The sequence below is a fragment of the Hylobates moloch genome, unplaced genomic scaffold (assembly GCF_009828535.3).
Source record: "Hylobates moloch isolate HMO894 unplaced genomic scaffold, HMol_V3 SCAFFOLD_5, whole genome shotgun sequence".
Lineage (NCBI taxonomy): Eukaryota > Metazoa > Chordata > Mammalia > Primates > Hylobatidae > Hylobates > Hylobates moloch.
Window position 1 is genome coordinate 9453169 of NW_026652280.1, and position 26697 is coordinate 9479865.

Below are 26697 nucleotides of genomic sequence, written 5' to 3' on the forward strand. Positions count from 1 at the left end.
TGGGAGGCTAAGGTGGGAGGACTGCTTGAGCCTGGGAGGTCGAGGCTACCGTGAGCCATAATCTCACCACTGTACTTCAGCCTGGGTAGCAGAACAAGAATCTGTCTCAGACACACAAAAAAAGCTGATCTCCACTTAAATTTCCTGCTTGTAATTCTCCCCATTCACCAAACTTCTTGCATCCTCCTATTTGTCAGTTTTTTTCTAAACTTCTGTACCTAGAAAACTCCTGATTTCCACTAGAACAGAAAGTAATTATTTCAGGCTTTGAAGACTATGCGGTCTGACTCACAACTATTCAATTTTTCTGTTATGCTGTGAAAATAGCCATGAGCAATATTTAAATGAATGAGCGGGCCGTGTTGCAATACAACTTTATTTACAAAAACAGGCAGAGGATTGGATATGGCCACAGGTCATGGTTTGCTAAGCCCTGCTGTAGTGCAGCATCACCCTCTCCTGGAAGGGAATGATGTTTTTAGTCCCATGAAATATACATGTACACCCTATGGAATGCAACTGGCTCATGTACTATTGGTGGTTTAATTGAAATTCAAATTTAACTGGGCGTCCTGTGTTCTATCTGGCAATCCTAATAAATGTCCATCAGAATGTCCTGTCTTCATAACAGCAATGCCAAACATCCTAAGCGCTCAATTTCTGGGAAAACGTGTGTCTCTCGCTTTTCTCCAGCAGACGTTTCCCCCATCCCTTCATCTTCAATTCCCATTCCCCCACACTCTGTCCCCTCTGCAAGTTTGTTAATTGTTTTTAGAGAATGAGAAAGTAATTTTCATTTCTTTAATGAGTGTTTAAAGAATTAAGGAACATTTGTCATGTCAGATACAGAAAATAACAGTCTCAAGATTCCCTCATTCCCTGGGTTTTATACTGTTGTATTAATCTAAAAGCTACCCATTTGATCATCTCCTTATAATTCTCCCTGATGATTCAGGAGCTGTACTGCCTGCGGTTGGATTCACTGCGATAACTTATCTCCATAGGACAGGAATTTATTAACTGGTTGCATTTAGATTGGAGCTGTTTTCAAGAGTCTCCTGATCTGAGCTTTTAGAGTAAACCTCTAATCTCCAATGCAGAATTAAAGACTCTGCTTCTTATGAAAGAAATCACAGGCACCAGCTACTCTTGAAGAATGTTTTCCCGTTGTGGGAGGTGGGGAGTGGGGCAGGAGTTAGGACCTGAGCGGAGGGGAATCTTGGAACCCGCAGGCTCTGCCGGCCGCAGCTCTCTTGACACCTTTCTTCTCAGTCACTGGGGTCACAGCTCTTTCCTCTGTGTCCTCCTCTTCTTCAGGTAACTCACTCTCTGCCCTCCTAGCTGTTCACACTAACATACACCATTTATATTTTAAGGGAGCATTAGTGTGTGTTTTTAATGATTAACTGCTCTAGCACAGGTGCCTTCTGGCCACTTCCACCCAAAACCTCCTTCAGCTGAGACCCTGCGAAGTCTTCCTGCCCCTCCTAGGGTGGTGGTCGTAACAGTAACACTATGGCTCTGGGGTGGGAGGTGGCAGGGGAGACTTAGGGTCAACCCTGCCCTAAATCACTGTGATCTTCAACTGCAGAATATAACTAATATTGAAACCCACAGACTACAGAGAAGAAACACCCACATTTCCAACTCAGATTATAAAGCACAAATCCTTCTGTCTCATCTCCCATGTGCCTCCCGCCTCACCTATCCATAAGCTGCCCTTCATGCTGCTGGAAGAATATTCTTTCTGAAACATCAATGCTCACCTGTCTCTCCTGTACCCAGGACCAGCCCTGGTGTCTAGGGGCTGCAGGGCGGAATCCAGGCTTGCCTTCACGGTCTCCTCCTTTGGGCCTCTCTACTCTCCCAGCCTCGTTCTTCAGTGCAATCCACAGTCAACTTCACACAGCTGTGCGATCCTCAAGCGTGAGTGTGTTTTCTGTGCCACTCACTCTTTCATCCATTCAGTCAACAGATATTAATTGAATATCTGACTTAAGCCAGGCACAGTGAAACACACTGGGGATAAAGTGGTGGAATGAAGACAGAGTGATGAGAGGCCAGGGAGCACATAGGAGGAACAATTAATTCAGAGAGGGAAGGACGTTTTGGATTTTTCTTTGCTACATCAGGCAATTCTGAGTGTGTGTGTGTGTGTGTGTGTGTGTGTGTGTGTGTGTAACTCTAACTTGTAATGTGGAGTCATCCCAGTAAAGATGCCTGATCGAGGTATTCCTATTTTTATTTGTGTCCTCTTGTGTTCCTTACTTTATCACTGCCATTCTGCCTATTACCATTAAATTGTTTTACAAAGAATAATACACCTATTCTCCAGATTACCCCCCCCAAAACACATTTAAATACATTGCACCTAGCCAGCCGCAAAATCCCTATTTCTACTTGGGTCTGGGAATTATAGTATCCACCAATAACAGCACATACAGATCCCTGACATTTGTACTACAGATGGTAATTTGACACATTTATTGCTCTCAGACCAAAGATATTCCTGGAGGCATGAATTTTAATTTGTTTCTAGCTATTTTTTCTTATTACCAATAGACAATTACTTAGATAGCATCTTGAGTAAACGCACCCCTTGTATCCTAAGCATCTTTTTTAGCCAACTCAATGGATGAGCAAACAAATTGCCTCCTTTGATAAGTGCGTTGTCCTTAGATCCCAGCATCACGATCCATCTCTGACCTGCAGGAAACTAGATGCTATCATGTCAAGTATTTGCTTTATTGGTCTGGGGAATATTAGCTCTTCAATTTCAAGCTTAAGGGTCCCGGGCAGAGTCGTGTTCTAGAAAGACACATTGCACTGTGTTGCATTGAACCTGAATCCATAATCTCAGAGGAAGGTGGGGCCAGCAGAGCCTCCAGAACTCGGCTCAGGCAACAGCTCCACGGTGGCAAGACAGCAGGTGGCACCTCCGACATCTCGCGAGCCTCCGCTCCGTGGGACTTTCATCGATGAATTGACCAATAACACTTTTTCCAGTAAAATAAAATCATTTTAATGAAATAATAAAATAAAATTGGGGTTTTTGAGATAATTTTCTTTAACCAGAATTCCAATACTTTCATATACTGTATAATTTTAATGTTCTCCTGTCTTTTTTTAGTAGTATTATTATTTTGTTTTTGTTTTTGTTTTTGTTTTTGAGACGGTACTTCACTCTGTCGCCCAGGCTAGAGTGCAGTGGCACGATCTCAGCTCACTGCAACCTCTGCCTCCCGGGTTCAAGCGATTCTCCTGCCTTAGCCTCCCAAGTAGCTGGGATTATAGGCATGTGCCACCATGCCCAGCTAATTTTTGTATTTTTAGTAGAAACGGGGTTTCACCATGTTGGCCAGGCTGGTCTCGAACTCCTGACCTCAGGTGTTCCATCCGCCTCAGCCTCCTGAAGTGCTGAGATTACAGGCATAAGCCACTGTGCCCAGCCCAAAGCCACTGCGCCTGGCCCTGTTCTCTTAATTTTCAAAAATAAAACACTTCCAGAGACTTAAGAATATTTAAAAAGTTTTGAAGATAAATTCTAACTGCGGCTACATCTGGAGGGATAGATTATGGGATTAGTTCTACTTTTTTATTTTCTATAGTTTGTACGTTTGAATTTCCTTCAGAGATAATATACTTTCTCATAGTACACATGCATTTTTTGCAACCAGAAAAAGTAATTTTCGCAGGTTGCAAACTTCCAATTCCTGTTCTATGTAAAGCAAGCTCTCAGTGAATGTGCATCACATATATTTTTGCCTACACCGTGATGCCATGCGCTGATAAATGCTCCATAAATATTAGTTGAATCAAATACTCAAGAAGGAAGCAGCATGTGCCTGTCACCAGGAGCATCGTGTGTAGGGTAGGTCTGGCCATCATTCTGCATAGCTGAACGCAGCTGAAACAAACGGAAGCGAAGAGAGGAGAAACTACAGAATCGGAGTCTCCGAGGGCTGTGCCGAGCCTCTGCCCTCACATCCCACAGCCCAGCACTAACTAGGTCACGCTGGAAGGCTGTGCCTGAGAGTGCCTTTGGGTGTTTGTTTCTTTCTTTCATTTTATCTTATTTTATTTTTAGACAGGCTCTTGCTCTGTTGCCCAGGCTGGAGTACAGTAGTGTGATCATAGCTCACTGCAGCCTTGACCTCCTGGGTTCAAGTAATCCTCCTGCCTCAGCCTCCCAAGTAGCTGGGACTACAGGCCACACCATCACACCTGCCAATTTTTTTTTTTTTTTTGGTAGAGATAGGTCTTACTACGTTGCCTGGGCTGAACTCCTGGCCTCAAGCAATCCTCCCGCATCAGCCTCCCGCGTCAGCTCACAGATGTGAGCCATCTGGCCTGGCCCGGTTGTTTTCCTTTAAATCCGCCTCTCAGCCCAAGCCCTTGCCTTTCTCCCTGCTACTGCCCTGTACAGCCCTGACCCCCTCCCCGCTCCCTGATCACCTGGCAGCCCTGATTATAAAACACGCTTCCACCCTTGATTCACTGTCACCATCACTGTCACTGTCACACCTGGAGTGGAATGAAGCACGATTTCAAATACCACCACCACCATCACCTCCTGCTCCCCAACGCCCAGGATGAGACCTGCCTCCTGCAGGGTATGGTTACCTGGGCGGGAGCTTAGCCAGCCTGAATCACCCCCTAGGGGCAGGCTCACCTCCTCAGCCTGACTGCTTTGTTGAAGAGTTTGCTGAAGACCTAAGTAGAGAAAAATAACGAAATGAAGCAGAGTTGTTATCCTGATGCTTTCAGCTTTCTATTTTATAAGGACTCTGAATACAGATAATAAGTATTCTAGTAACAGGTGTACTTTTTCTGCTCAATGTTTATTATTCTGCTTGACTTGATTAGGGAACTCATTAAATGTATTAAAATTTGAAAGTAAAGTGAAAATAATTTTATTTTGGGGTGCTCTAAGTTCTGCTATGTCACTTCTTAACCTTGAAATTAGCTAATTTAGAATTGGTTGCTGATTTTTAAATATATTTATCATGATTGTCTTTACATGTGACTTAGAAACATGACTTTGTTTTCATATATGTAAACTTTATAGCAATAGCTGTCATTAATCCTTTCATTAATTTCACCCACTTACTTTGAAATGCTGAATACTGGATTGATCTCTGGCTGTTTTGCAAATAAAAATATGCACATAAACACACAAAACAAGACATATGAACTAAAAACTTTTAAATGGTATTTTCAGAAGATACTATTTTTCTATTTCAATTCCTTATTGACTAGATTTTAATTAGCATTCCAAGAGCTCATAAGACATGTCTACTAATGTTTCAATGTTTTGAAGAAAATCCTGTTTATGCTGGGCACGGTGGCTCACACCTGTAATCCCAGCACTTTGGGAGGCCGGGGTGGGTGGATCAACTGAGGTCAGGAGTTCAAGACCAGCCTGGGCAACATGGTGAAACCCTGTCTCTACTAAAAATACAAAAATTAGCTGGGCACGGTGGCGCATGCCTGTAATGCCAGCTACTTGGGAGGCTGAGGCACGAGAATCGCTTGAGCCCAGGAGGCAGAGGTTGCAGTGAACCGATATTGCGCCATTGCACTCCAGCCTGGGAGACAGAGCAAGTCTCCATCTCAAAAAAAAAAACAAAAAAAAAAAACCTGTTTATACTATGATAGGTACAAAACCATTCTGCCCCCTAAACTTCTCTTTTTTTCTAGTTAGACCAACTTGTATTGCTCACATCTGCTGAAAACCAATATAATAATATTCTTTGCATATTTGAAAAGCCACTTTCATTCATATACTTTAGTTCACATATTTATGAGAAGCAATGTGTTAATGAATGAGTTAAAGTTTTAAGTAGTTTGGTGTCTTTAAATGAGAGATTTGTGAATGTTTCAGTATCTTGACTGAAACAAATGCCATTTTTCAGTTAATCTAAGATATATACTTGGCAGCTAGCTTATATCATCTTAATTGAATTTGGAAACAACTCGTTTTTTCTAATAAACTTTTTTTCCCACACACACAAAAAAGCCTGCAGAGCACTGGCAAGTGTGCTATTTTTATTCAAAGCCTGGGCACAAAACGAAGCTAAACCTGATTAGGAAATGATGTCAAGAGATAAAGAAGTGCAGGATTTGCTCTCCGGTAACTCCAAGGAAAAAAGTCCTTGCAGCCCTTCAGCTGTCTAGGAGAGCAGCACCGAAAGGCTCAGTCAGTGACACCGACTGAATATTTCTGTGGGAGAAATCAACCACCGCAAGCTGGGCAGCAGCGACCTTCGCACCCCTAACACCAACGCGAGGCACTCCCAACACCAACCGAGGCACCCCCGACACCAACGCGAGGCACCCCTAACACCAACACGAGGCACCCCTGACACCAACAAGGTGTCAATCCATCCTGCCCCGATGGCGGGGGCCCAGTCGAGATGGATGGAAGAGATGCCAAGCAGAGGATGGGGAGAGACTCACATCAGCATCCATAGGCTCTGGAAAGTTCCTTGGTTCCCACATATCTGAGGCAATCTGCTGCCAAATCTAGAACAACCAGGGACCGTGCTGAATAACTCAAGACCCTGATGGAGTTTGGGTAGAAAACACCAGAGACAACCCTGAGTTCCCAGAGCTCTTGAGAAAAAGGAATGATCGTTAATGCTTTACCGATAGAATTTTATAGGCTCCACAGACCCCAACCTTACCTTTCAGGGACAAGCTCCCAATTTCTGGACTTTACATGAACACATATTGAAGACCTAGTCCACATGTATGTCTTTAGGTGGTGGCTTAAAGTTTTTTAGAATTGGAGCCTAAAGCTAAGAGGAGGGTTAAAGGGTTGTGAGTTGAAGGAAGGAGGATGATCCTGAAACACTGGGTTGCAGCCGAAGTGGCTGTCTGTTCAAAAGGTGGCCCTGGTCAACGGCTGGCCTGAAAAGCCGGGATGTGCTATGTGACCAGGGCCTTAGGTATGCAAGTCTGGGGACACCTTTTGTCAAATCCAGGGAGAACATGAAGAATGAAGAAAATGTGTCCACTTCTTTTTTTCTTCTCCCAACTAATGATTGCAATTCTGCTTGACCAAGAAGATAGGAATTCCTTGTTACCCCATCTGTATTTGTTCATGTCCCAGTCAATATAAGTGTGGCAGCGTGGACAAAGCCTCCACTTTCTGCTCCTTTTACCTGTTTTTTTTTGAGATGGACTCTTGCTCTGTCACCCAGGCTGGAGTGCAGTGGCGTGATCTCAGCTCACTCAGCCCACCTCCCGGGTTCAAGTGATTCTCCTGCCTCAGTCTCCTGAGTAGCTGGGATTACAGTCATGCACTACCACACCCAGCTAATTTTCACATTTTTAGTAGAGACGGGGGTTCACCATATTGGGATTCTCTACAGACACAGCATCAGTGCCTCTTGGCTGGTATTTGCAAGGCCCCCACTTTTTGAAATAAATTACCTAGTTAGAAATAATGTAAGAAAAAGCAAAACTGCCTCCTAGAAGAGTCACCAGAGGAGTGTTCAAAATTAATGCTGGGTCTATTTGGAGGAAAAGAACCTCAAAAATGTGACAGAATATTTTGACAGTTAACATGCAGCTAATTACAGCACGTTTCAAAACAGGAATCCGCATTTTACACAAATAATTTTCACAAATAAAATTACTCCTGCCGGGCGCGGTGGCTCACACCTGTAATCCCAGCACTTGAACCCAGGAGGTGGAGGTTGCAATTAGCCAAGATCACACCACTGCACTCCAGCCTGGGTGACAGAGACAAAAAAAAAAAAGAAAAGAAAGAAAGAACGAGAGAAAGAGAAAGAGAGAGAGAAAAGAAAGAAATAGGTACATGTATATGTAAATGTTAAAAGAAAGCAAAATTGAGCGAAAAGAATGGGTACAAGTTATGGCTACATAAAGGGAAAATGTAGAAAGACAAAGAAGGGAGAAATTGAAGCACAAAAAAATAGAAAGTGACATGGGACAATAAACAAGCATTCATGCTAAATGTATCTTACTTCAGGATGCTATAAAAAATTAACATAATCCCAGCACTTTGGGAGGCCGAGGCGGGCGGATCACAAGGTCAAGAGATTGAGACCATCCTGGCCAATATGGTGAAACCCTGTTTCTAATAAAAATACAAATATTAGCTTGGCGTGTTGGCACACACCTGTAGTCCCAGCTACTCAGGAGACTGAGGCAGTAGAATCACTTGAACCCAGGAGGCGGAGGTTGCAGTGAGCCAAGATCATACCACTGCACTCCAGCCTGGCGACAGAGCAAGGTTTTGTACAAGCTGCAGAACCAGGGAAGCAGGTAGCATGGCTCGTTTCAAATCTGAAGGCCTGAAAAGCAGGGAGACTGATGGTATAATTCTCAGTTTGAGGCAGAAGTCTGAGAATCCAGGGGGCCACTGGTGCAAGTCCCAAAGGTGGGAGAACCTGGAATTCTGCTGTCCGAGGGCAGGAGAAGTAGGCGTCCAAGCTCCAGGAGAGAGAGAGATGAATTCAGCTTCTCTCTGCCTTTTTGTTCTACCTGGGTCCACAGCAGATTGGATGGTGCCCACCCACATTGGTGGGTGCAGTTCTTCCTTACTCAGTCCTTTGATTCAAAGGCCAGTCTCTTCTAGAAACATCCTCTCAAACCTACCCAGAAATAATATTTTACCAACTATCTGGATAACCTTTAACCCAGTCAAGTTGACATCTAAAATTAACCATCACGAACATACAAATAAATATATATATAATGGAGAAATCCAAGTAAATTCTATGAATGGTACTGGTGTACTTACATTCAATGTTAACACTGGGAGAGGCTGGGGGGAAGGGTTCCGAGGACCTTCCTATTCATTTCTTTGGAAAACCTCCTGTGAATCTATAATCATTTTTTTAAATATGAAAAATTTAATAAAAGGATTTTCTAAGTATTATAAGCTAATCACTCTAAGCACACCTTTATGGATTCTACAGACGTCATTCTCTTAGGTATTCCTTTTTCTACTAATTCACATTTTACACACACAAAATTCAAGACGGTGACACTGTGCTTCAAGAAAAAGGACATTCATATGAATTTTAATGAAGTTTACAAGACTGAGAAATGACTTCCATATTTTAATGCCTCATTTTTTTCAGATGAGAAGTGATGTTCACCATGCAAAAATAATCATATGGCTCTTACTCAAATTATTTTTATCAGACAAAAGAAATCAGAAGTGGAAAACCAACTTGTGGTCAGAAAACCAATGGCTGATATGTTCAGTGGGAAGGCCTATTTAAGCGGTTGGAGTCACCCTTTTAAGCCTATTAAGCAGAATTTGCATTCACTGCTGTTAAGCTCACTTATCCTAATTGATAGAATTTGAGTGTTAAGGGAACTCTGGTCACCTACTAGTTCGATGAGATTTAACATCATATTTTTAAACTGTCATAAGTCCAACTGTGCGGTGTGATGAGAGACTCTTTAGACAGATTAGAGCATCAGAATAGAAAGACCCAAAATAGACTCAAGTGCTATGTGAGCATATAGTAGAAGATAAAAAGCATATCTGTACAGATTTGTCAGGTTGCTTAATAAATGGTGTTGGGATAGGTTTACCGTTAAGATACAAAAAGAAAAAAAATTAAAAGGTAGCTGTCCTCCGCCTTCCTGCAGGCATAGGGAAACATGGCAATTCTGCTCCATACAGAGAAAATAAATAGGAAGTCTAGGCAGGGGCCACAATAACATGAGGGCTCATAATTTTGGATGCTTTTAAGAGAAATCTCTATTTTTATATGAAGTCTTCCAAATTTTAGCTGTTGGCAACCATGTCAAATATTTTTAAAACAGTGTGTGAAATGAGCTGTGTTTAGTTTCCCAGCACTGCCATAGGGAATGACCAAAAACTGGCTGGCTTCAAACAGCAGAAACTTCTTCTCTTATGGTCTGAAGCCAAGAAGTCAGAAGTCAAAGTATTGGCAGGGTTGGTTCCTCCTGGAGAATGGGGGAGAATCTATTACCTGCTTCTCTCCCAGCTTTTCGTGGTTGCCGGTAGCCCTGGCTTGTAGATGCGTCAGTCCAGTCTCTGCCTCCTTCATCCTGTGGCATTCTCCTCTCTGTGTCATCTGTGTCCAAATTTCCCTCTTCTTATGAAGACAGTGGTCCTTGGATTACAGCCCACTCTATTCCAGTATGACCTTATTTCAACTTGATTACACTTGCAAAGACCTTATTCCCAAATAAGGTCACATTCACAAGTACCAAGGGTTAGGACTTAAACATATTCTTTTGGGGCACAGGAACCCACCACACAAGCAGAACAATCTGCAGGCCCAATCCGATCTAGGCCACCAGTTTACATTATCTATTTGGTGGCAAAATAAATTCCAAATAGGTTAACATCTTTTGTATTAAAAAGCATTCGAAAAATATTTAGCTAAATGGTTGTACACTCAAGGGATACAAAGGGACTTTATAAGCATAACTCCAAAATGCAAAATTTATACAGAAGATTGATAAATTTGACAGATTTAACCACAAAAATATAAATATTTCTCTACATTAAAAAAAGAATAAAGTAAAAATACAGACCAGAACTGACAATGTGAGAAAAGGTTAAAAATAGTCTGTAGACACACAATTAGACTTTCTTTCTATTAATTTATAAACCTCAAAAGAAAGATTGGTGTAGGACTGCAATAAAAAATTAACAAAAGAGGAAAGACAAATATTCCATAGGGATATGAAAACATGTTGAATGTTAGCAGTTATCAATGTGCCGTAAACGTGAAAGAAATAACAAACCTTTTCCTCCCCATAAAGTTGATCAAAATTAAAAATAAATCAACAAACATTCCCAGCGATAGCAAGAAGGTAGGGAGATAAAGGGACCATCATCATACACTGCCATTGACATTTAAATTATCTAACCTTTCTAGGGTCGATTTACCATCTGGAATCAAAAGCCTTAAAAATGTTCATCCTTTCTAACCAACACGTTTTTTCTTCTAGACATATACCCTAAGTAAATAAGTGAGGAAGAAAAACGTTTGAACAAGGCTATTCATCTGTATTAGCTTGGGCTGCCATAACAAAATACTAGAGACTAGGTGGCTTACAAACAACAGACGTTTATTTTCTTACAACTCTGGAGGCTGGAAGTCTGAGATCAGGGTGCCAGCATGGCTGACCTCCCAGTGAGGGCTCTCCTTCTGGCTTGCACATGGCAGCCTTCTCATTGTGTCTTCTCATGGTGGAGAGAGAGTCTTCCTCTTCTCATAAGACCACAGTCCTGTTGGATTAGCATACAGTATGCCAGACACTCTTCTAGGAATGAGAATAGAACAGATAATAAGATTAGAAAGGCAGTCCCTGCCCCCAAAGTGAGTTCATTCTAGGAGGGGGACAGATCGTGTACATGATGACATTTTTGTTATTTAAAAATAAAAGGGTACATACATAGAAAAGCATATACATCATATTTATACAAAAATTGGAAAGAACAACCAGTAAGATGTTAACTCTTTCCCCTGGTTGGTGAGATTATAGATATTTTTTCTTTTGTAAATCTGTATTTGTATGGATTCTTTCTGAAATAAAGAATGAAATAATGCTTTTAAAACAGAGAAATATATTTCTACATCTTTCCCTTTTTGTACATTAGAGGAAAGCACAGTTCTAATATTTACTCCAATTTTTATTTCAAATTTGTAGTATCACTAGAACTGACAGAATTTTCTACCAGAGAAGCACATGCTTTAGGGACTTATCCCATTGACCAGTTTTAGCTCATATAAAGTCACTGAACACAGGCTGGTATAACTAGAAGCAGATTGCTGGGAATAGGTAAATCTTTCTTCTAAGAACAGAATTCAATTTGTGGTAATGACTGTGTGTTTTCACTGGCCCACAAAAAGTCATGAGGTTACCTTTGGTACTTGAAGCCTTTGATTTAGAGGCAGGTCTATGCCTACTTTTCCCCAGGGAAAGGGAAGGCTACTTTGGCAAGGATTGTGGAAATGAAGAATGTTGATTGTTAGGAGCAGAAAAATCAATGAAAAAAAAACAATGGAAGAAAAGAGTGCAAAGTAAAGGTTTTTAATGAGAGGTATCAAATCTAAAAGTATGTGGTAAGTGGACCAATTAGTGGATCATCTCTTAGATTGGCCCCAAAAAATCAGTTTTTTGTGTTTTTGATTTTTGAGGAGGGGGGATAGGGTCTCACTCTGTCATTCAGGCTGGAGTACAGTGGTGTGATCATAGCTCAGCCTTGATCTCCTGCTCTCAAATGATACTCCCACCTCAGACTCCCAAGTAGCTAGGACTACAAGCATAGGCCACCACAGCCAGCTAGTTTTAAAAAATTTTTTATAGAGACAGAGTCTCACAATGTTGCCCAGGCTGGTCTCAAATTCCTGGCCTCAAGTGATCATCCCGCACTGGCCTCCCAAAGTGCTGGGGTTACAGGCATAAGACACCATGCCTGGCCCCAAAAATCAGTTTTAATGGATGATCCGAGAATGAGTCAAAGGACAGCTTTAATTCACTCATCTGTACTCAGATGACTACACTCAGAGAAATAAGAATAAAGAAACAAAAGCAACAGAAGCAGCAGACTTTCACCCAGAAATCTGCATATTGTCAAATTTACAGAATTATGTAATAAAATATTAGTTTGGCTTTCACCAAAAACTGGATCAATTGTTTGTACTGATATAGATACTGATGTACACTAAATACAATAGAAAGTTGTGTAATAAGATATAACTGACTCACATTCATGGATTATGCATTGTATAAATGCTTCATTGTTAGTAGAACCAAAGCTTCCCAGGAAAATAACTTCCAATTCCCTTTGCGATCAAATCCTACTTGTATATATTAAGAAACTTCTCAGACCTTCATTCTCTTTTGAATAACCTGAAAATAACTTTATTATTTTCATTTCTCTGCATTTCTTGTGTGAATTTCCACTAAGCTGAATGAAACAAATCATTTACTTCTCAATATACGTGAGACAACCAATTGTTGTATCATATAAAATGAAAGACTATACATTTTTGATATCAAAGGCATTCAGGTTTTGGAAGTTATTTGTGAAAGTTTAAAAGAGGACAAAATAAGAAATTGCTACAAAATCAACCACGTTCATTCAGTTCCAGTGCATAATCACTTATCAAGCATCTGTTTTTCTTTCTTTTTTTTTTTTTGAGACGGAGTCTCGCTCTGTCACCCAGGCTGGAGTGCAGTGGCGCAATCTCGGCTCACTGCAAGCTCCACCTCCCGGATTCACGCCATTCTCCTGCCTCAGCCTCTCTGAGTAGCTGGGACCCCGGCTAATTTTTGTATTTTTTATAGAGAGGGTTTCACCTGGTGATCTTGACCTCATGATCCCCCCTCCCCGGCCTCCCAACTAGGCATTGTACTGTGTTCAGAGAATTCTAAGATGAATACGATATATTCCCTCCAGAAGCATATGTATTAGGGGGTAAACAGACACGTAAAATAAATAGAACATTTCTATGTAATGCACAAGTGCTATGATAGAGGCATCAGTTGAAATTGTAATTTTAAAATTCAAATAACGGAATTTTAAAAATCCATACACAACACATTTTCAATCAAACAAGAAGCAAGGGAGATACATGGTGTTTTTTTTAAGTACTTGTAATAGACTGAACAATGGCTTCCAAAATGTCCATGTCCTAATCTCTGGAAGCTGTGAATATGTTAGGGTACACGGTGGAGGGGAGTTAAGGTTGCAGATGAATTAAGGATGCCAATCAGATTACTTAAATTAGGAAGACCATCTTGAATTATCCAGCTAGGCCCATGTAAACATCCTTAAAATCTTTAAAAATGAAAGAGAAAGATAGAAGGAGTCACAGTCAGCCAGAGGGTTATGACTATGAAAGAAAGGCACAAAGAGGGGCAGCACTGCTGGCCTTCGAAATGGAGAAAAGGGCCACCAGCCAAGGAATGCAGGCAGCGTGCAGAAGCTGGAAACACAGTGGAGACAGAGTCTCCCCTACGGCCCCCAAAAATGAACGTGGCCTGGACTTCTGTCCTCAAGACCTGTTTGATAATAAATGTGTGGGGTTCTTTTGTTTTTGTTTTGCTTTGTTTTGGAGACAGGGTCTCATTCTGTCACCCAGGCTGGAGGGCAGTGACACGGTCTCGGCTCACCGCAAACTCCACCTCCCAGGTTCAGGCGATTCTCCTGTCTCAGGCTCCCGAGTAGCTGGGATTACAGGTGTACACCACCATGCCCGGCTAATTTTTGTATTTTTTTAGTAGAGACAGGGTTTCACCAAGTTGGCCAGGCTGGCCTCAAACTCCTGGCCTCAAGTGATCTGCCTGCCTCAGCCTCCCAAAATGCTGGGATAACAGGCCTGAGCCACCACGCCCAGCCAGATGTGTGTTGTTTTTAAACACTAAACTTACAGTAATTTATGACAGCAGCAGCAGGAAACCAACACAATACCCAAGAGGGATGAGATCTACAGGATTCTATTTAGCATCCTAAGAAGTTTTCTGAATTTAAAATTTCTGAGGTCATGATCTACTCTAAGTTCTTTTTCACCTTTTCATTGTGAGCTTTTGAAGGAGGCAAGGAGAGCATGGGGAAGGGAAGGAGAAACTCATATGTGTCTCCTAAGTACTGAGTGCTGATGCGGGAGTCTTCCCCTAGATTATCTCACTGGATCCTCACAGAAAGTCCTAGAAGGATGATTTTATTGTCCCATCTTCACAGATAAAGAAATGGAGATTCTGAGCATTAAAGATACAATGCTGATACACTCCTCTCAGACTGCAAAGCCCTTGCTCAATCAACACGCCGGGCTACTGCAAATAAAATCCTAGGCTCCAACACACCCTGGGCTCAGGGGCCTAGGAAAGACCACCATCCTGCCCAAAGGCCTCCTCAGTCTTTTGGTAGCAAAGACAAAAAGAGACTATTTTCTATTTAAATACCATATCTCATCAATACTAGGATTCACCTTTGACATAGTTTGTGATACGGTTAAACTTTGTGTTCCCACCCAAATCTCATCTTGAATGGTAATCCCTGTAATTCCCACATGTCAAAGGAGAGACCAGGTGGAGGTAACTGAAACATGGGGGTGGTTTCTCCCATGCTGTTCTCATGATAGTGAGTGAGTTTTCACGAGATCTGATGGTTTTACAAGAAGCTCTTCCCTTTTCACTCGGCACTTCTTCCTGCTGACTTGTGAAGAAGGTGCCTTGCTTCCCCTTTGCCTTCTGCCATGATTATAAGTTTCCTGAGGCCTTCCCAGCCATGCTGAACTGTGAGTCAATTAAACCCGTTTTCTTTATAAATTACCCAGTCTCGGGCAATTCTTCACAGCAGCGTGAGAACAGACTAATACAGTTTGGATACTTGTCTCCCCAAATCTCATGTTGAAATGTCATCCCCAGTGTTGGAGGTGGGGCCTGGTGGGAGGTGATTGGATCATAGGGGCGGATGGATTTCCCATGAATGGTTTAGCGCTATCCTATTGGTGCTGTCCTCACAGTAGTGAGTAGGTTCTCATGAGATCAGGTGGTTTAAATGTGTGGCACCTCTCCCCTACTCTCTCTCACTCCTGCTCTTGCCATGTGAGGTACCTACTCCCCTATGTGATATACCTGACCCCCCTTTGCCTTCTGCTATGATTGGAAGCTTCCTGAGGCGCTCACCAGAAGTAGATACCGATGCTATGCTTCCTGTATAGCCTTCAGGACTGTGAGCCAATTAAACCTCTTTTCTTTATAAATCACTCAGTCTCAGAATTTTTTCCCTTTTCTTTTCTTTTTCTTTTTCTTTTTCTTTTTCTTTTTTTTTTTTGAGATGGAGTCTCCCTCTGTTGCCAGGCTAGAGTGCAGTGGCACGAACTTCACCTCCCAGGTTCAAGCTATTCTGCCTCAGCCTCCTGAGTAGCTGGGACTACAGGTACGCACCACCATGCCCAGCTAATTTTTGTATTTTTAGTAGAGACAGGGTTTCACCATGTTGGCCAGGATGGTCTCGAGCTCTTGACCTCGTGATTTGCGTGCCTCAGCCTCCCAAAGTGCTGGGATTACAGGCGTGAGCCACCACACCCAGCCTCAGGTATTTCTTTATAGCAATGCAAGAACAGCCTAATACAATCCTTTTTTCTGTCTCCTTTTTTTTTTCTTTTGAGGGAGGGCCTCACACTGTCACCCAGGCTGGAATGCAAGTGGTACAATCTCAGCTCACTGCAACCTCTGCCTCCCGGGCTCAAGCAATTCTCCCACGTCAGCCTCCCAAGTAGCTGGGACAACAGGTGTGCATCACCATGTCTGGCTAATTTTTGTACTTTCGGTAGACTGAGTATTTCACCATGTTGCCCAGGCTGGTCTCAAACTCCTGGGCAAAGCAATCCACTTGCCTCAGCTCAGTGCCACAAAGTGCTGTGATTAAGGCATGCGCCACTGTGCCTGGTTTTGTTTTTATTTTTAATTGAAATTACAATGCATCTTATGTTCATAAAGCCTTGCAAGTATAATTGACAACATTTTTTCCTTCTTAGTGATAACGTATAATTAGAGCGTGTTTTACAATGGAGACTTCTCAGGGTCGGTGAGTTAGCATAGAATTCATCCCTAAGCTAAGCACTGGACTATTTTCAATATCAGGAAACATAAATCCCTTGCCCTGCAGTACAAAGAAAATGGTTACCCATTTTTTAAAATATCAACCCACTAATCAAAATGTGGGTGTTTTTTTCTCAGAATTTACTCTGTGCTAAGCAGTGGACAAGAATCCTTAAAAGGTCAAAAAAGAAATGGAAGATGGGGCCTCTACGCTCAAAAAACCCACATAAGAGGTAAAACTAACAGGAAAAGTCATATGACATATGATATACTTAGGGACCTAACTGTGACAGCAACTACACAGGGAGATATGATCGATTACATCCACATTGTGTGTTTTCATTTTGCTTTGTTTCTTATTTTGTTTTTGTTTTTAGTATAGTCTCGTCATCAAGCTTAGTTCATTAAACTCATTAAAAGCTTATGTAAAAATACTTTCAGGCCGGGCGCGGTGGCTCAAGCCTGTAATCCCAGCACTTTGGGAGGCCAAGGTGGGCACATTACCTGAGGTCAGGAGTTCAAGACCAGCCTGACCAACATGGAGAAACTCCGTCTCTACTAAAAATATAAAAAATCAGCCGGGCATGGTGGTGCATGCCTGTAATCCCAGCTACTCAGAGGCTGAGGCAGGAGAATTGCTTGAACCCGAGAGAAGGAGGTTACAGTGAGCCAAGATCACGCCATTGCACTCCAGCCTGGGCAACAAGAGCGAAACTCTGTCTCAAAAAACAAACATATATATATATATGGGCATAGTGGTGCATGCCTGTAATCCCAGGTACCCAGGAGGCTGAGGCAGGAGAATCCTTGGACCAGGGAGGCGGAGGTTGCGGTGAGCCGAGATCACGTCATTGCACTCCAGTCTGGGCAACAAGAGCGAAACTTCGTCTCAAATAATAATAATAATAATAATAATAAAATAACTTTAACTGAATCATATTATCTCACCTAACAAAAGTCCTATTATGTGACATAAAAATAGGTGGGGTAGTGGGTTGCAGAATGGTTTTATTAAACAAATCCACAGCAACTTCAAGGACTCAGATTCTCTCCACCACTCTGTTGGGTCATTACCAGCTGTGTTTATTTTTTGGCCCAAAGACTCCTCCTCTCTCTCAACTCCCCCAGAACTGCCATGAGCCTGTTCCCCAGAGAGAATGTGATCATTGTCATTATAGCTGACTTAAATTCACCAGGACTGATGCTTGGGGGAAATAGGATCACTGTCCCTGAGAGCCTGGCCATGGATAGGAAAAAAGGTCCTGATCACATTGGGGTTCTAGTACAAAAGAAGAACTTCCTTGAAGGCAAGGAAGAAGAAAAGAAGGGCAATGGCTTCTCCACAGTCGAAAGGAATTCCCTTAAGTTTAAGGATTACTTCTCATTCAGCATGGCACTGTGAAAAGTGCTCCTCTCAAGGGTTCGACAAAACTGTGTTCAAAACCCAAATCAGGCTGGGTGCAATGGTTCATGCCTGTAATCCCACCACTTCGGGAGGCTGAGGCAGGAAGATCCTTTGAGCCCAGAAGTTCGAGAGCAGCCTGGGCAATATAGTGAAACCCCATGTCCGCAAAAAATAAAAAATTGCCGGGTGTGGTAGTCCACATTTCCAGTCCCAGCTACGCGGGACGTTGAGGCAGGAGGATCACTTGAGCCTGGGAAGCTGAGGTATTGAAACCGCCTTTGCAAAAGTATGACTGAGACACTGAGACAGTGAAAGAGATCTAACTGAACTGACTCCATCTCGCTTCTAACCTCCAAGCTGTCCTTGTTCATTCCTGGCCGTAGGCTGAACTAACTTTGGGAGAAATTTAGTTTATAGTTTAAACAAAGACGGTAACAACCCTTTCCCAAAGCAGACCTCCTTCTTGCATGGGGACTAGATTGCCTTTGTAAGACTAACATTAGCCACAAGATTAGAAATGACGGTTTCGAAGCCATGCAGCTGGAGGCTACAAGATCCTGACCCTCCCTAAACTGCTCCTAACATCAGTGCTTGAGATATTTTGCAGACCCTGCACTTGATGGATCAGCTGGCACCACCCAGATCAATAAACTGGCTCATCTCATCTTGTGCCCCTCTGCCCCACCCAGGAACCGACTCAGCGCAAGAAGACAGCTGCCACTCCCTATGATTTCATCTCTGACCAATCAGCACTCCTGGCTCACTGGCTTTCCCCCATCCACCAAGTTATCCTTAAAAACTCTGCTCCCCGAATGCTCAGGGAGACCGATCTGAGTAATAATAAAACTCCAGTCTCCTGCACAGCCAGCTCTGCACGAATTACTCTTTCTCTATTGCAATTCCCCTGTCTTGATGAATCAGCTCTGTCCAGGCAGCAGGCAAGGTGAGCGAGCCCCTTGGGTGGTTACAATTGCAGTGAGCCATGATCGTACCACTGCATTCCAGCCTGGGCAACAGAGTAGACCTTGTCCTGAAAAAAAAAAAAATCCCAAATCAGCCACTTAATGAAAAGGCTCATTCTCCTCACATGCAAAGCAGGGATAACAATAACCACTTCACATGTGCACATCAGGACTCACTAAGGAGCCAGAGTAACCGGCATCCACTGCCTGCTGATTATGCTGGGGTGTTGCCTGCAGGGAAGTGCTTTATATGCATCGGCCCAGAGGCTCCCCACATCACGCAGGAGGTAGGAGCTTTGTTCTTTTCTTTTTTTCTTTTTTTTTTGAGACGGAGTCTTGCTGTGTTGCCAGGCTGGAGTGCAGTGGTAGTGGCACGATCTCAGCTCACTGCAAGCTCCGCCCCCTGGGTTGAAGCGATTCTCCTGCCTCAGCCTCCCAAGTAGCTGGGATTACAGGTGCCCGCCACCACGCCCAGCTAACTTTTGTATTTTTAGTAGAGACGGAGATTCACCACGTTGGCCAGGATGGTCTTGATCTCCTGACCTTGTGATCCGCCTGCCTTGGCCTCCCAAAGTGCTGGATTACAGGCGTGAGCCACAGCACCCGGCCTGGTGCTTTGTTATTTTCATACTGCAGATAGTAATCCGAGGTTTGGAGAAGTAATACAAGACTTGCTGAAGGTCACACAGAGCAAGGACAGAATTCATTCTGACTCCAGAGCCCATGCAATGTCCAGGAGCCCCCACCGTGCCACCTTTTGAATGCTCATCTGTCTGCACTGCATGCAATGCGCTGCCCTGGCCATCTAGGCTTGAGGTATCTAACCACGAGAGAGAGACTGAAAGAGAAATGGCAGCACATCTGTCAAAGAGTAAATTCCATTTTAAAACACTGACTGTGTGTGACAGCAAGGTTGGACGGCTCCATGGGGACACAGAGGGCCCCAGACACACACCTGCCCTCCTAGACCTTCCTTTAATTCTATGAGTGGCCATGGACAGATGGCATAAACAATTTTATGTCTAAAAACTTCAAAGCTAATATTGTCTGAGATTCATATTGTGAATATATATCTTCATTTTTACAGAGAAATCCGGAGGCTCAAAGACATTGAATGACCTGCTGCTTCACGCACAGGTGGTCAGTGTTGCCAAAGCCCAGGACGAGCGGTCCAGGCAGCTGTCACATTTCCAACATGTGGAAAGCCTCGCCAAAGCATGAACTCTGCTGTCTCCCTTCCATGCAGCGAGGCCACACGAGGCGGACGTGGATTTGTTCCAGCAGCTTCACCAGGGAATAAACAGCAGGCATAGGTACAAATAAATAAACCTCAGGCTTGAGATCCTCTCTTTATCCAAAATCAAAAACCAATTCTTTTCTTTCCTTTCTTCCCTGGGGCCATCTTGGTGTCGCCCATCTGCCTGGGCCAGAGGCCCGCACTTGTTCCTGCATTGCCAGGCCATTTGGTAACATGAGGAGCTGATGCCCCTTTCCCTCCTGTGGTATCTTTTTTTTTTTTTTTTTTTTTTTGAGACAGAGTCGCGTTCTGTCGCCCAGGCTGGAGTGCAGTGGCACGGTCTTGGCTCATTGCAACCTCCACCTCCCAGGCTCAAGCAATTCTCCTGTCTCAGCCTCCCGAGTATCTGGGATTACAGGCGTGCGCCATCACGCCTGGCTAATTTTGTATTCTTAATAGAGATGGGGTTTCACCACGTGGGCCAGGCTGGTCTGGAACTCCTGAACTCAGACCATCCACCCGCCGCCTCGGCCTCTCAAAGTGCTGGGATTACAGGTGTGAGCCACCGCACCTGGCCTCTCCTGTTGTACCTTGTTAACCCCAGTTGCTGCTAAGCTAACCTGTCTATTTCTTCACTGTTCTGGCACTATGAGTCCTACTTCCTGGCAAGAGCCTATTTTTCTTTACTTATGTCTGCTCTTCTAAACATAGACAAACTTTTATATTTTATTTTCCTCCCCAGTTGTAAATAGCAGAATCTGGACAAGAACTCAACATTTCTATTTCAGATTACACACTCTTTCTATATTACTATGAAGTTTCAAGATATTTTATGTGGCTTTTGTAAGGAACATAATCCTACTAACATTGACTGAATACCAGGCCCTCTGCTAGGAGGCAGGGAAACTGCATACAGCAACTCCAGCACCATCCAGCCTCGAGGGCGAGGCAGACACGTAAGTGGGTGGTCATAACAGCGTGTGCTAAATGATATATTGGGAAAATCACAGAATACTGTTGCAACACCCAGGGTGTGCTCTCACCCATCTTGAGAATGAGGAAGAGTTAACCCAGAACAAAGAAAGGGTAGTTGACGTTTAACGTTTGGGCAGATACATTCCAAGCAAAGGGAACATTATTGGTAAAAGAAGAAAGGGGAGAGAGAGCCCGGAGTCTTCGGAGAGCTGTAAATATTCAGTCTGACTGGGGTGTCAAGGCACAGAAGTGAAGTTTGGAGTTTATGCCACCGACAATGGGAATCTCTAAAAGGAGTTCAGAAAGATCTGAAAATAGGCTCAAAGATTTATTCAACAAAAGGAGATGGGTGTCTGAAAATGATGAAGATGTGGTCCCTGACTCCAAATAGCTCATCACCTACTGGGAGAGACAGATATGTAAACAAATCATTACAGAACAATTTGTTTCATTCTAAATGCATCACACACAAAGAGCTGGGGACAGTGAAGAGGAAGCCGTCAGCACTGCCTGCGGGGAAGAAAGGAAGGCTTTGTGTAGGTGACAACTGAGCAAGATGACAGATGAGTGGGCGGAAACCAGTCCTAGCAGAAGGGGTGGACCCTTGGGGCGGGACCAGGAAGGGCAACTCCAATTCATTACCCAAGATTAAATGAATGGAACATTCGCTGTACTCTTTAAATTTCAAGAATTTCTTTTCTTTCCTTTTTTTTTTTTGAGACGGAGTTTTGCTCTTGTCGCCCAGGCTGGAGTGCAGTGGTGCGATCTCGGCTCACCGCAACCTCCGCCTCCCGGTTTCAAGCTATTCTCCTGCCTCAGTCTCCCGGGTAGCTGGGATTGCAGGCATGAGCCACCACGCCCGGCTAATTTTGTATTTTTAGTAGAGATGAGGTTTCTCCATGTTGGTCAGGCTGGTCTCAAACTCCTGAACTCAGGTGATCCGCCCGCCTTGGCCTCCCAAAGTGCTGGGATTACAAGCATGAACCACCATGCCCGGCTTAAATTTCAAGAATTTCTATTGCAACTCCTTTGCCTCAGGAATTTGTCCCCCCTTCTAGTAGAGATCGTGAACTGTAAACTACATATCTCTTCTGAAGGATTTTGAATATTTGTTTGTACAGAGAACACTCCATCTGGTATATCTCAGAAACAAAAGGAGCTTTTCAGCAAGATTTTCAGTGCACGGAAGCCGTGCTCATTTCTAGAAGCTGCATTCTCAGAAGCTTTTCGCCCTAAGCACAAAATCAAAGTAGGAGGAGTGGGGCTGCACCTGAGTGCAGCATTACTGTACCCATCCTGCTTCCCAGACAAGCAGATTCAAAAATCAAGTGTCTTACTCACTGGGGTTAGAAAGAAACTATTTTTTTCCTTTGGCAGCATCAAACATCACAAATAATTCCACTGAAAAGAATATTATACCTAATGTGTTCTACTTAAAGTCCAACAAATACTTTTAAGAGCAGAAAATTGTGGGATACAAGATTCTCAAATTTTCAGTAATACAGCTCAATATCAGTACACAAGGTGAGGCCTTATGGACTGAAGGTTTGTGTCCACCCAAAATTCGTATGTTGAAGCCCTAACCCCCACTGCGATGGTATAAGGAGGTGAAGCCCCTGGAAGATGATTAGGTCATGAGAGAGAAGCCCTTGTCAATGGGACTAGTGACCTTGCCAAAGGGACCCTAAAGAGCTCTTATGCCCTCCTTCCTCTTGTGAGTGCACAACCAGCCGGCAAGCCAGGGGAGGACCCTCATCAGAGCCTGACACTGCTGCACCCCAATCTCAGAATTCCAGCCTCCAAAATCGGAGAAATACATTTCTATTGTTTATAAACCACCCAATCTGTGGTACTTTGTTATAGCAGCTGAAAGTGACTAAGATGTGAGGCCAAAAAAGTTGCCTTCCCTATTAACAGCACAACTCTGCATGTGCTTACAAAGAACTGTGGTTGAAATGGATTCAGCTTTACAACATCTGCAGAAGGCCAAGTTATGTGCAGCAGTAGTGGTGGGAATGTTGAACTAGGAACTGTATTAAGGGGTTGAAAATAAAGGGATGAACCATAATTTATTCAGGAAAACGCAAATAAAAGTAGTGGAAATAGCAAAATTCATGAAAAGATAATATGGCATTTAATTTAAGTCAGAGAGTGACTCGGTAATGACAAAAAAATATTATAGTGATGAATCTTTAGGTACTAAATAGCATAGTGGTAAATATATATGACAAAAACTCTGGTCTGGCCTGGTGGCTCACACCTGTAATCCTAGCACTTTGGGAGGCCGAGGCAGGTGGATCACTTGAGGCCAGGAGTTCAAGACCAGCCTGGCCAATATGGTGAAACCCCGTCTCTACTAGAAATACAAAAAGTAGCCAGGCGTGGTGGCTCATGCCTGTAATCCCAGCTACTTGGGAGGTCGAGGTGGGAGAATCGCTTGAATCCGGGAGGCGGAGGTTGCAGTAACCTGAGATCATGCCACTGCACTCCAGCCTGGGCAACTGAGTGAAACCGTGTCTCAAAAAAAAAACTCTAAGAATACACAGATAATTTAGTGTAACTGTGATCACTGCAGACTGGTAGTTCTTACTTTGAGCAATTTTGTCCTCCCATGAGACATTGGTGACAACTGGAGACATTTTTGGTCATCACAAATTGGACAGCGTGGAGGAAGGTGCTACTGGCATCTGGTGAGTAGAAGCCAGGGATGCTGCTAACCACCTGCAATGCCAGGACAGCCCCACAACAGAGAGATACATGGTGCAAAATGCCAGCAGTGCCAAGACTGAGAAGCCCTGGTCTACAGTATTGTATTATATACTTCTCTCAAAATGACAGGTCAAGTAGACTCTATATATTTGTCTGTATGTGTGTGTGTGTGTGTGTGTGTATACATCTATATATATGTTTGAATATATATGTGTGTGTGTGTGTGTATGTGTGTATGTATACATATATATATGAAGCTGGACTTAGTATACAAAGACAAGTTTCACTCTGTCCAAAATATCATTATAATATGTAGATGTATATAAACATCTATACACATGCACACAGAAATATATATCCAAATATATATGAAGCTGGACTTGGTATACAAAGATAACTTTCTATTCTACAAAATATATGTATTCTTATATTTAAAACCTTTATGATTATATTTAAGCTTGATAGCATGTTTTAACTTAACATTTATTGTAAGTCAAACACAACTTTATACTGATCAGCATAAATTGGCTAAAAGTTTTTTATTTCTTGAACATTATCAAATTTGATCTTTTTAAAAAGTAAGATAAAATGCCTATCTGAACTTTTAAATTTCTCAAGACCTGGCATTGTGGAATCTGTCAGAAGTTAAGAACTAGTGCAGGGATGATGGAATCTATCAGGAGTTAGCCAAGTTCTCATAGAAGCAGAGGGAAAAGGGGAAATTCAAAGGGTGTAAGCTTAGCCGGGCATGGTGGCAGGCGCCTGTAATCCCAGCTACTTTGGAGGCTGAGGCAGGATAATCGCTTGAACCCGAGAGGCGGAGGTTGCAGTGAGTCAAGACCGTGCCATTGCACTCCAGCCGGGGCAACAAGAGTGAAACTCCGTTTCAAAAAAAAAAAAAAAAAAAAGGGTGTGAGCCCTGGTCTCACATAGATGCTGTGGGATGGGGACAGTCATTTAACTTGGAGACCATCCTACTTCTTAAACACTATCTGTTATCTGTTCTCTCCAGAATCGGGCTGACAGGGACAACAACAGCTGTTCCCTGGATAAGGTGCCATTAACCTTTGCATTCAGCTAAACACTTCCCAAGATCACTGATGCCCAGAAGTTCATGCACTCCGGGAGCACTGGGGGTTGGAGAATGAAGGCGTGGATTGCTATGGACATCTTGTTGCTGTGGTCTGAATGTCTGAATGTTTAGTTCCTCCCATACTGAAATCCTAACCCCGCAATGTGATGGTATTAGGAGGTGGGCCTTTGGGAGGTAATTAGGTCATGGGGGTGAAGCCTTTGTGAATGGGCTTCGTGCCCTTATTATAACAGAGCCCACGGCGAGCTCCTTGCTAGCACCACATGAGGTTATCATGAGAAGGCACCATCTATGAAACAGGAAGCAGGCCCTCACCAGGCACCAGATCTGCCTCGATCTTGGACTTCCCAGCTTCCAGCAATGTGAAAAAAGTTTTTGTTGTTGTAAGCCTTCCAGTTCATGGTACTTTGTTACAGCAGCCTAGTAGACTAACATATGTGGTGAAATCAATTCACCTCCAAGCTGACCTGGCTTGGTGCTTCCTAATCATGAATGGGATCTCTGGTTTTCTCCAGTCAAATTCGAGGCTATTCTCACTCAGAAGCATTTCATCATGTATCTTCCAGGCTGTAACTTGATAGGCATAGATGTATTTCCACTAACAAAACTGCTACCCTTGTGGAAAGAAAATGCTAGAGTCACCTTAAGCTTCATGCTTTTATCAGACAGACACATTAATCTGGGTCTGTGTACAAAAATTGCTTCCCACACACTCTCAGGAGTCTCAGAGGACCAGGGAAGGAATCTGGCAGGAGACAAGCCAAAGGCGATACATAGTCCACAAAGTGGCACGGGGGTTCTTCCGGCCCTGAGGCCTGTTGACATCACATTCATCATCCCTACATGCCAGGGCTCTGGCGGGCTATGGAGAATCATCTGGGAGAGGGAGGATGTTTGCAGGAATAACTCTCCTTTTGAACTCTTTTGACATTAGGACCTTATTCCAGGCTGCCTTATTTACCAAACACTTAAAAGATCAGGACCCAAGCCGTAGAAGGGGCTTCACTGGGAAGCTGTGTCAGCTGCACCGTGCAGCTATGTTGCAGTGTAGTTACATGAGCTGTCCCAGATACCAAGTATGGAAGTTAAAAAATAAATAAATAAAAATAAATGAACAAATCAAAAGGAGTAGGTGTGGTGGGGTGGGAGGAAGAGCAAGCACATGGACCATGCACTTCGGGAAGAGAAAATAAAAGAGGAATGAGTTTTCTTTTATCAAGGAAATCTAAATGACATGTTCAAGACCGTAGCAACCAATCTAAGTGTTTCCATTCTCCAAACACACAGATGGACCCTGGAGTGAGAGGGTGGAGACAGCAGTAAGTGTGTTTTTCTGTCTCGTTGGAAATGTTTTTCCCGTTGATCTAGCAACACTGTTACATCAGTACAAATGCCCACAACCTTAGGAGAGTTAGGTTCAGGCCCAAAGTCCATTTTCTTGGTTAATCATTATCCAGGACTGTTTAAACCAGGCCATTAAGCTATAACGTAACATGCAACCACCTATATGCTTGGATATCTGTGTAGTCTGAAGTGCTGTTTCCTTTGCATTTCCTTAAATACCGAATTCATTTGCCTTTAGAGAATGAATTTATATTTTTAAGTCTATTTGATTGTTGGATTTTTTACTTAAAAACAGTCTTTATAAAATAGTTTTATTAAAAAATAGTGGCAAAATTTCAAATTATTTCAAAACGTTTCATGCTCTACTTCTCTGTTCCCAGCTCTGCTCGTC

General features: G+C 43.1%; 1 long non-coding RNA gene across 1 annotated transcript; it reads left to right on the forward strand.

The window, feature by feature from the left end:
- Positions 1-18808: 18808 nt before the first annotated feature.
- Positions 18809-23269, forward strand: LOC116468051 (uncharacterized). The gene is made up of 3 exons (XR_004247973.2): positions 18809-18929; positions 20036-20261; positions 20974-23269. It is a non-coding gene; the product is annotated as an uncharacterized LOC116468051 (long non-coding RNA).
- The last annotated feature ends 3428 nt before the right edge of the window (positions 23270-26697 follow it).